The 9,580-nt window shown below is 41.7% G+C and overlaps 1 protein-coding gene across 1 annotated transcript in view; it reads left to right on the top strand.

Annotated features, from left to right (window-relative positions):
• Window positions 1-3,766: 3,766 nt before the first annotated feature.
• Window positions 3,767-9,580, top strand: part of LOC139556008 (serine/threonine-protein kinase PAK 6-like) — a 50,283-nt gene continuing 44,469 nt past the window's right edge. Inside the window, exon 1 of the mRNA XM_071369470.1 lies at window positions 3,767-4,072. The gene's annotated coding sequence lies outside the window, so the exon portion shown is untranslated. The remainder of the gene's footprint in view (window positions 4,073-9,580) is intronic.

Below are 9,580 nucleotides of genomic sequence, written 5' to 3'. Positions count from 1 at the left end.
TGACTGTTTTGCTTTTCAATGGTAGTATTCATTTTTAGGATGTACTGCCTATATATGGCCTGTAGAGGGTGTTGTCCTGGTGGCATCGATCATAGACCAGTCACCTCTGAACAGTTTATGGTACATAAACAGAATTCTGTACTGACATAAATCTGAGTTATGTCTTAAGTTAGAGCACGGCATACACTTGCAGTTAACCGGGGGGGGGGGCTGGCTGAAGTAACATAGTAAATCTAGAACACGTCAATTAGTGTAATTCACATTTGGTCTGACATGCAGTGCCTTCAGAAGGTATTCACAGCTCTTGACTTCTTGCACATTTTGTTACAGCCTGAATTGAAAATGGAATACATTTAGATTTGTTTTGTCACCTAAACACTACCCCAAAGTGATATTGTTTTGGGATATTTGTACAAATGAAAAGCTGAAATGTCAAGCCTAAATAAATTCAGAAGTATACATTTGCTTAAGTCACTCTGTACCCCCCCCACACACAATTTATCTGTAAGGTCCCTCAGTCGAGCAGTGAATTTTAAACACCCGGGGGGGGGGAGGTTGAATATCCCTTTGCGCATGGTGAAGTTATTAATTACGCTTTGGATGGTGTATCAATACATCCAGTTACTGAAAACATACAGGCGTCTTTCCTAACTCCGTTGCCGAAGAGGAAGGAAACCACTCAGGGATTTCACCATGAGGGCAAGGGTGAAAGTTACATAGCTTAATGGCTGTGATAACTGAGGATGGATCATCAACATTGTAGTTACTGCACAATACTAACCTAATTGACAGCGTGAAAAGAAGCCTGTAAAGAATACAAATATTCCAAAATATGCATCCTGTTTGCAACAAGGCACTAAAGTAATACTGCAAAAAAAAGGTCCTGAATACAAAGTGTTCCGTTTTGTGGCAAATACAACACATTACTGAATACCACTCCATATTTTTAACCATAGTGGTGGGTGCATCATGTTATGGGTATGCGTGTAATCGTTAAAGCAGTTTCCCAAACTCAGTCCTCTGGACCCATGGGGTGCACTTTTTTTTTTTTGTCCTAATACTACACAGCTGATTTCATATCAAAGCTTGATTAGTTTTATTTGAATCGGCTGTGTAGTGCTAGGACAAAAAAAGAATAATGGAATGGAGCTAAGCACAAGCAAAATCCTAGAGGAATAACCGGGTTGTCTACTTTCCGCCAGACACTGGTAGATGACTTCGCCTTTCAGCAGAACAATAACCTAAAACACAAGGCCAAGTCTACACAAGTTAATTACCAAGAACACTGAATGTTCCTGAGTGGCTGAATTATTATTTTTTTACTTAAATCTATGGCAAGACCTGAAAATGGTTGTCTAGCAATGATCAACAACCAATTTGACAGAAACTGAAGAATTTTGGAAGAGTAATTGGCAAATGTTGCACAATCCAGGTGTGGAAAGATACTTACCCAGAAAGACTCACCGCTGTAATCACTGCCAAAGGTGACTAACGCATTGACTCAGGGGGTTGAATACCTCTCAAGATATTAGTGTTTTACTTTACATAAATTTTTAACAAATGTTTGAATGTTTCTTCCACTTTGACATAGTATTTTGTGTAGATCACTGACAAATGACAAATACAATTTTTATCGCACTTTGTAACAACAAAATGTGGAAAAAGTCAAGGGGTGTGAATACTTTCTGAATACTTTCTATTAATTTGTGGATGTCCATCCATTTCTTTATATGTTATGAATTACAATTCGTGTGTGCAAAACATGTAAACTCAGCAAAAAAAGAAACGTCCTCACTGTCAACTGCGTTTATTTTCAGCAAACTTAACATGTGTAAATATTTGTATGAACATCAGATTCAACAACGGAGACATAAACTGAACAAGTTCCACAGACATGTGACTAACAGAAATGGAATAATGTGTCCCTGAACAAAGGGGGGGTCAAAATCAAAAGTAAATGTCAGTATCTGGTGTGGCCACCAGCTGCATTGAGTACTGCAGTGCATCTCCTCCTCATGGACAGCACCAGATTTGCCAGTTCTTGCAGTGAGATGTTACCCCACTCTTCCACCAAGGCACCTGTAAGTTCCCGGGACATTTCTGGGTGGAATGGCCCTAGCCCTCACCCTCCGATCCAAAAGGTCCCAGACGTGCTCAATGGGATTGAGATCCGGGCTCTTAGCTGTCCATGGAAGAACACTGGCATTCCTGTCTTGCAGGAAATCACGCACAGAACGAGCAGTATGGCTGGTGGCATTGTCATGCTGGAGGGTCATGTCAGGATGAGCCTGCAGGAAGGGTACCACATGAGGGAGGAGGATGTCTTCCCTGTAACGCACAGCGTTGAGTTTGCCTGCAATGACAAGCTCAGTCCGATAATGCTGTGACACACCGCCCCAGACCATGACGGACCCTCCACCTCCAAATCCATCCCGCTCCAGAGTACAGGCCTCGGTGTAACGCTCATTCCTTCGACGATAAACACGAATCTGACCATCACTCCTGGTGAGACAAAACCGCTACTCGTCAGTGAAGAGCACTTTTTGCCGGTCCTGTCTGGTCCAGCGACGGCGGGTTTGTGCCCTTAGGCGATGTTGTTGCCGGTGATGTCTGGTGAGGACCTGCCTTACAACAGGCCTGCAAGCCCTCAGTCCAGCCTCTCTCAGCCTATTGCGGACAGTCTGAGCACTGATGGAGGGATTGTGCGTTCCTGGTGTAACTCGGGCAGTTGTTGTTGCCATCCTGTGCCTGTCCCGCAGGTGTGATGTTCGGATGTACCGATCCTGTGCATGTGTTGTTATACGGGGTCTGCCACTGCGAGGACGATCAGCTGTTTGTCCTGAATTTTTACGAATTATCTTTCAAAGACAGGGTCCTGAAAAAGGGACATTTATTTTTTTGCTGAGTTTATGTTAGCTAGGTGGCGAATGTTACCTATGCTAGGGGTGAAGGTTAGGGGAAAGGTTAGCTAACATGCAAAGTAGTGGCGAAGTAGCTAAGAAGTAGTTGCTAATTAGCTAAAATGCTAAAGTTGTCTGAGATTCAAACACGTAACCTTTGGGTTGCTAGACATTTGCATAATATGCCCACCCATCCACCCTGACCAACAACCCTATGTTTAGTTTCTGTCTTATGTAACCCTACCAAATGTAACATATACTAATTTACATTTATGTTAAGTCTAGTCTGAGACCAGGCTGTTTTTTGAGATTGTATTAAGTCGGGGATCTTGGGGAAACTGCAGTGGGGCTCCCAAAATATATAGATATATCTATATCTATATATATATCTCTCTCTATTTTTTTTTTTTAATTTTGAGGGGGGGGACAATATCCAAACATTTTTGAGATAATTTGAAAGATGTAAATGTATTAATTGGTTTCTTTTCATTTTGATAAGAGAAAACCAAACGATTCAATGAATTTAAGCTTATTTGTTGATGTAAAAATGGAAATTGACCGATTGTTTATTTATTTTTTGTTGATAATTTTTTTAATTAAGTTTGTGTCATTAGATTTGGGGTGTGGTGGGGTCGCAATAAATTCTGGCGGAAAAAATGGGGTCCCCAGAAATTCTGGCAGAAAAATGGGGTACCTGCTGAAAAAGTTTGAGTGACTGTATTGCAAGTGGACTAATGACCAAAAAATGGAACTAGCTCTTTAACTCTAAACAATAACACTAGAACTTTCTGCCTTTAGGCCAGAGGCTCAAGGAAATCGCTCTCTCTCCCAAGGACGTCTGTCTGCCTGCCTGCCTGGACAGGTGGTGAGGCGTACAAGCTTATCCCACGGTGAAGTTAATATTTGATAGGAGAGGAGTGGCGGCTAGTTTGCAAGTAAAATCCTCCATAATCAGAATATTGCTAGAGAGAGAGGAGGAACCCGCTTGGTCGCTCATGGATTGGTGTCTTGACGGTACAGACGGTCCGTTCCCTCCCTCTACCCTACCTAGTGCCTCCACTGAGAAAAGTCACACACTTGTCCAGTCCAAGGGCAAACTAAGTTGGTAGAATGAAAAGCAATTCAATTCAGAGATGGGGTATTGGTGTCCGAAGCACAGTAGTTCAACTGTGGTAAGTAAAAAAATTATATGTGCCATTGGTATAAAGATAAAATGATGAGACTTTGGATAAAGTGCATATAGACTGCCGAAAAAGGAAGTTGGTCTGGCTAGCATATTACTTATTAGCCTTAATTTGTAATATTAATCATTGCAATGTACAGTATTTGTATTTCATGGCTTTTAAATGTAGAGCATCTCTGCTTGGCCTAATTTAATTAGAAATTGTTTAATGCAGCTGTCGGACCAGCTATTGCTCATGCTTTGTGGGTAGTCAGTTTGTTCACCGATACCATGTCTGGCTCTGCTTCTTCCTCTGAGTCAGCCAACCACTTCTTGCTCTCTTAATCAGCCAACGACTCTGCACTTGCCTGGACTCATCCTTCTCTTGCTGTTTTACATACAGAATTTTTGCCAGTAGGCCTATAACAGAGGAGCTTGATGTTAGTTTTTAAGGCCCACTGACTGTGCATTGGTTTCAGTTGGCTTTGTTGTCTTTCCTTTCAAGATAGACATATCGTTTGTCAGCAGAATTTACTAAGCTTTCCTGCAGTGCAAGTTTGCTCTCATTTTTTCAGAATGATATAGAACCTAAAGGTAAAAATAAGAGTTAAAAGGAGAAGAAAGAACTGTTAAACGGCTTCCATTTTATGTTCTACCCTGTTGTTCCTGGTTTAGAGGTTTTTCCATCCTAAAAGGTTAGAAATGAAACCAGCAAACACTGCATCCCTTGAAGACAGGCATTCTTCCTATCACTGTACTGTGCAGAACGTTGTCTTTGTGAGTCACAGCTCACTCTCCTATCCTACACCTGCATGACTTCAATGTGTCACAGCCGCTAATGACAACCAGGTGTTGTTGAGACGTCTGTCATGTTCATTAGGCAACAAACAGAAGAAGACTGTCTGAAGTGGAGTGTGAGGTACTCAATCTCCAACTTGTCCAATTAGAAATACTCATTTTCATTTTATATTAGAAATAGTTTGGACTTTGGTTTGGCTCTGTGCCTGTTGACACATGCATTTTGATTTTCTTTGCATATATTAAGTACACTGAGTTCATTCGCACTTCTCATTATATATGGCAGTGAACCAGGAAGACGTTGCTGTTTGTGGGCCACTGAAGGTGCTGGGCCGTCACTTTGACCTTTTAAAGTATCACTACCTGGTCATACTGTAATTTAACAGTAATCATGTGACTACACTGTCTGGACTTGCCCTGTGGTAGCTTACAAGAGTGAATGATTGTCATCCCAAGGACCTGGCTTATCTGTGACTCAACCACTAAAGTGGTTGTTACTAGCAAAAGGGAAACCCCAGTGTGCATTCCAAAGGGCAACCTATATATTGCGCTACTTTTCACCGTGGCCCATCGGGCTCTGGTCAAAGGTAGTGCACTACGTACTTAATAGGGTGCCATATGAGATGCAGCCCCAGTCTTGTGACCAGTTATGTAAATTCTGTCATGGTTGCTCAGGTGGTTTGGAAATGCAATGGCCCAAACAACACTTTTCTGTCATTTTTGCGTCTTCAGAAGCAGCACTGCCTTGACCTCTGTGTGGCATGTGAGGGGAATAGGGGGAAGTTGTCCCTTGATGGTGATCTTGGGTCTGTTTTGTATTTTACCAACTAATGGTTTAAGGTTAGGATTGGAGTAGGGGAAGCTGATCCGAGATCTGTACCTAAGGGAAACTTCACTGGGGAGCCATGTGTGAAGTTAGGGGATCGGCTAGTGAATAGCCAATCAGCTGTCAGAGTGGGGGGATGGGAACGAATGGGGGGAAAGGGGTTGTTAAAAGTGACTGACATCCCTGTCTTTTTTCTAGAGGCTCAGGTGTTTGAGACCATCAACTGTTACTTGTAGCCTCACTCACTCACTCCGTCCTGTTTACAATTCTCATTCTATGCTTCTCATTAAAGGCAAATTTAGTTTGAAAATCCTACAGCTCTTTCTTCCTCATTCATACAAAAACACATTGGTCAATATTTATTGTTCAGGAATAGTTAGGTAGTAATAACCGTATTAAGGAACGTAAAAGCTCCCTTTCTAACCTCTCTGGCGTGGATCTGTAACCGTGGCTGTCCACCGTTACCAAGGGGAGTTGTCCCAAGCTGGGTGACTCCACACGAACACTAATTCAGCCGTGGCGTGTTGATGAGTCACCAGCCATAGAGAGAGGCTTAAAGCAGCTATGTGCTTCAGGGCCTGAAGGCAGGAACGCACCCGGCTCTCAAAGACGAGCCTGAGCCTGCACTGTGTAGGAGTGCAGCCCTTTCAAGCTCTTTGTGTGTGTAATGTGCCACCCAAGCCATAGACTGTTCACTCTGCTACCATCTGGCAAATGGTACCAGAGTGGACCAACAGGCTCAGAGACAGCTTCCACCCTCAAGCCATAAGACTGCTAAATAGCCAGACTGCTAAATAGCTTAAACAACAGTCACCCACGAAGCGTCGTTACCCATCGCTCCACAAAAGCTGCGGCCCTTGCAGAGCAAGGGGAACCACTACTTCTAGGTTTCAGAGCAAGTGACGTAACCGATTGAAACGCTATTAGCGCGTACCCGCTAACTAGCTAGCCATTTCACATCCGTTACATACACACTCACTAGACTATATACAGTTGAAGTCGGAAGTTTACATACACTTAGGTTGGAGTCATTAAAACTTGTTTTTAAACCACTCCCCAAATGTCTTGTTAACAAACTATAGATTTGCAAGTCGGTTAGGAGATCTACTTTGTGCATGACACAAGTAATTTTTCCAGCAATTGTTTACAGACAGATTATTTCATTTATAATTCACTGTATCACAATTCCAGTGGGTCAGAAGTGTACATACAGTAAGTTGACTGTGCCATTAAACAGCTTGGAAAATTCCTGAAAATGTCATAGCTTTAGAAGCTTCTGGTAGGCTAACTGACCTCATTTGAGTCAATTGGAGGTGTACCTGTGGATGTATTTCAAGGCCTACTTTCAAACTCAGTGCCTCTTTGCTTGACATAATGGAAAAATCTAAAGAAATCAGCCAAGACATCAGAAAAAAAATTGTAGACCTCCACAAGTCTGGTTCATCCTTGGGAGCAATTTCCAAACATCTGAAGGTACCACGTTCATCTGTACAAACAATGGTACGCAAGTATAAACACCATGGGACCTGAGTTTAAATGTACTTGGCTAAGATCTATGTAAACTTCCGACTTCAACTGTATATAGTCTATTGAGTGTGTATATGGTGTGTATGTATAGTCTACTGAGTGTGTATATGTTGTGTATATATAGTCTAGTGAGTGTGTACAGTATATGGTGTGTAAATATAGTCTAGTGAGTGTGTATATGGTGTGTATATAGTCGAGTGTGTGTGTATATACAGTTGAAGTCGGAAGTTTACATACACCTTAGCCAAATACATTTAAAATCAGTTTTTCACAATTTCTGACATTTAATCCTCGTTAACATTCCCTGTCTTAGGTCAGTTAGGATCACCACGTTATTATAAGAATCTGAAATGTCAGAATAATAGAGTGAATTATTTATTTCAGCTTTTGTATCTTTCATCACATTCCCAGTGGGTCAGAAGTTTACATACACTCAATTAGTATTTGGTAGCATTGCCTTTAAATTGTTTAACTTTGGTCAAACATTTCTGGTAGCCTTCCACAAGCTTCCCACAATAAGTTGGGTGAATTTTGGCCCATTCCTCCTGACAGAGCTGGTGTAACTGAGTCAGGTTTGTAGGCCTCCTTGCTCGCACACACTTTTTCAGTTCTGCCCACACATTTTCTGTAGGATTGAGGTCAGGCCTTTGTGTTGGCCACTCCGATACCTTGACTTTGTTGTCCTTAAGCCATTTTGACTCACCACTTTGGAAGTATGCTTGGGGTCATTGTCCATTTGGAAGACCCATTTGTGACCAAGCTTTAACTTCCTGACTGATGTCTTGAGATGTTGCTTCAATATATCCACATAATTTTCCTCCCTCACGATGCCATCTATTTTGTGAAGTGCACAAGTCCCTGCTGCAGCAAAGCACCCCCACAACATGATGCTGCCACCCCCGTGCTTCACGTTTTGGGTTGGTGTTTTCGGCTTGCAAGCCGCCCCCCTTTTCCTCCAAATATAACGATGGTCATTATGACCAAACAGTTCTATTTATGTTTCATCAGACCAGAGGACATTTCTCCAGAAAGTACGATCTTTGTCCCCATGTGCAGTTGCAACCCGTAGTCTGGCTTTTTTATGGCGGTTTTGGAGTAGTGGCTTCTTCCATGCTGAGCGGCCTTTCAGGTTATGTTGATACAAGACTCGTTTTACTGTGGATATAGATACTTTTGTACCTGTTTCCTCCAGCATCTTCACAAGGTTGTTTGCTGTTGTTCTGGGATTGATTTGCACTTTTCGCACCAAAGTACATTCATCTCTAGGAGACAACGCGACTCCTTCCTGAGCGGTACGACGGCTGTGTGGTACCTTCAGGCTTTTGGAAATTGCTCCCAAGGTTTAACCAGACTTGTGAACGTCTACAATGTTTTTTTCTGAGCTCTTGGCTGATTTCTTTTGATTTTCCCATGATGTCAAGCAAAGAGGCACTGAGTTTGAAGGTAGGCCTTGAAATACATCCACAGGTACACCTCCAATTGACTCAAATGATGTCAATTAGCCTTTCAGAAGCTTCTAAAGCTATGACATTTTCTGGAATTTTCCAAGCTGTTTAAAGGCACAGTCAACTTAGTGTATGTAAACTTCTGACCCACTGGAATTGTGATACAGTGAAATAATTTGTCTGGAAACAATTGTTGGAAAAATTACTTGTGTCATGCACAAAGTAGATCTCCTAACCGACTTGTCAAAACTATAGTTTGTTAACAAGAAATTTGTGGAGTGGTTGAAAAATGATTTAATGACTCCAACCTAAGTGTATGTAAACTTCCGACTTCAACTGTACGTACACACCATATACACACTCACTAGACTATATATACACAATCATTCACACACACTACACTTGCACTCCCACACAAATCCCTCACACATTCCAACACTACGTACACACACACCCACACACAACACACACATACATACATACATACATACATACATACATACACACACAACACACATACACACACAACACACATACATACATACACAACACACATACATGCATACACACACACATACATACATACACAACACACATACATACATACACAACACACATACATGCATACACAACACACATACACACCACACATACATACATACACAACACACATACATGCATACACAACACACATACATACATACACAACACACATACATACATACACAACACACATACATGCATACACAACACACATACATACATACATACATACACAACACACATACATACATACATACACAACACACATACATGCATACACACACACATACATACATACACAACACACATACATACATACACAACACACATACATGCATACACAACACACATACATACATACACAACACACATACATACA

Source organism: Salvelinus alpinus, chromosome 27, assembly GCF_045679555.1.
Source record: "Salvelinus alpinus chromosome 27, SLU_Salpinus.1, whole genome shotgun sequence".
Taxonomy (NCBI): Eukaryota; Metazoa; Chordata; class Actinopteri; order Salmoniformes; family Salmonidae; genus Salvelinus; species Salvelinus alpinus.
This window is presented reverse-complemented; position numbering and strand designations above follow the sequence as displayed.